Genomic DNA, 2,278 nt, shown 5'->3' on the forward strand with positions numbered 1-2,278 from the left:
AAGCAGAAGAGCAGTGACTATGATTCTATTAAATGAACTTTTCTTTTGACAAACATGTTACTTTAATTTTTGAATTATTTTTGAACTAGAATTCACACAACCCAAATTCACTCTGTAAAGTATAAAATGAAGTACTTTTGAATATATTAACATGGTTGTGCAGCCATCACCACTACCTAATTCCAGAATATTTTCATAATCTCAAAAAATGGAATCATGTAATACGTGGTCTTTATTTGTCTGCCTTCTATCATTTATCATAATGTTTTCAAGACTCATCTATATTTTGGCATATATAAACATGACATTCGTTTTCAAGGCTGAACCACATTCATGGATATGTGGATATATCACATTAAGTTATCCACTCATCAATTGATGGATATTTTGGTTTTCCTAGATTTGGGAAGTTATGAAAAATGGTACAATAAACATTTGTGTGGATATTTATGTGTGAATGTTTTCAGTTTTCCTCCGTATATACCAAGAATTTTAATTACTGACTCATATGATAACTATGTGATGAACCCTTTGAGGAACTGAAAATTCTGTTCCCAAAATGGTTACAACATTTTATATTCCCACTGGTTTGGTCTGAAATTTCTAATTCTGTGTCCTTGCCAACACATTTTATTGTCTGTCTTTTTGTTTTTTTAATTGGGTGTGAAGGTGCATCTCACTGTGGCTTTGATTTACATTTTCCTCAGTAATAGTATTGAGTACTTTTTTCCATGAGCTTGTAATCGTTTGGGGAGTATAAGAAATTAAGCATGTCATTTAGAGGAAGAAAAGAGCCATAAATTGAAGTCTAATGCATTTTTCTCAGGGCATAAAACATCTCCTGAGTTCTGAGGTCAGTGATCCATCAAGGACAAGAGGCTGCTCTGCTGAGGAGTCTCCCAGGGACCTGTTCATATCCTTGTTCTTCAGGCTGTAGATGAAGGGGTTCAACACGGGGGTGACCACAGTTTACATCACTGAGGCAATCATGGTTCTCTGGGAAGAATGGGTCACAGCAGAACTGAGATAAACCCCAAGACCTGTTTCATAGAACAAGGTGACCACACAGAGGTGGAACCCACAGGTGGAAAATTCTTGAAACTTTCTCACAGAGGAGGACATCCTCAATAAGGAGGAGACAATCTGAGAGTAGAAGTAGAGGATCCCAGCAACAGGAAATACAACCATCAGGGCAGTTGAAACATACATAATGATGATACCAATGAGGGCATCAGAGCTGGCCACCATGAAAAGCTGAGCCACTTCACAGAAGAAATATGGGATTCCAGTGCCCATGAAGAAGGTCAGTTCCTTCAACAGCAGAATATGAATCAGAGAGACCCAGAACATGATGGTCCAAGACATCAGAATCAGGAGGACACAGAGCCGAGGGTTCACAATGACTGTGTATTTCAGTGGGTGGCAGATGGCCACAAAGCGGTCATAGGCCATGATGGTCAGTAGCATATTATCCATTCCAACAAATATCATAAAAAATATACTTGAGTGAGGCATTCTAAGTAGGAAATCCCTTTGCTCTGTGTATGAATGTTCATCAGCATCTGTGGGATTATGGTAGATGCAAACCGATGTCAGCCAAGGACAGGTTTAAGAGGGAGAAGTCCATGGGGGTGTGGAGGTGGGAGACAGAGCTGACCACCAGGATGATGAGCAGGCTCCCAAGCACTGTGACCAGGTAAATGGACAGGAACAGTCCAAAGAGGAGGGGCTGCAGGTCTGGATCCTCTGGAATGCCCAGGAGGAAGATTGTGTTAGTATTGTGTGGTTTTTCTGTTTCCATGCAGGTGATGTATGTGCTGGGAAAGGAGGCAAAACATGACCAAAAAATAGCCACCGGGCACCTCTTACAGCATCATCTTGGATGAACATCCTTCACTTCTATTGGATCCTGAAAATGACTATTTCCCTCAGCCACATAGTAGTCCATTTCACTTTTAAATGTATATAGTCATCCACAGTTCTTTAAATGTAGCACAATTTTTTCTTTTTTTTGGATCATTGATTCACTTGTTTTAATTCTCAGATTTAAATTTATTGATATAAACTAATTTTTATTTGATATTATCATTCCATAATAAAGAGATATCACCAATTTTTCTTGATTGTCTCTAAACTGTTCATTGTAAAACCTCTAAAATAAAGATTAATTAGATATTTAATATAAGGAACATTTTTTTTTCTATGACCAGACACTTCATAGTGATGTGACAGTTAACTGTCAATATTTTATTTTTTTTCCTTTTTAAAAATATAGTTA

The 2,278-nt window shown here is 37.7% G+C and overlaps 1 pseudogene; it reads right to left on the reverse strand.

Moving 5' to 3' along the window:
- Positions 1-865: 865 nt before the first annotated feature.
- LOC107157545 lies at positions 866-1,801 on the reverse strand (annotated as a pseudogene).
- Positions 1,802-2,278: the final 477 nt, after the last annotated feature.

Source organism: Marmota marmota, unplaced genomic scaffold, assembly GCF_001458135.2.
Source record: "Marmota marmota marmota unplaced genomic scaffold, marMar, whole genome shotgun sequence".
NCBI lineage: Eukaryota > Metazoa > Chordata > Mammalia > Rodentia > Sciuridae > Marmota > Marmota marmota.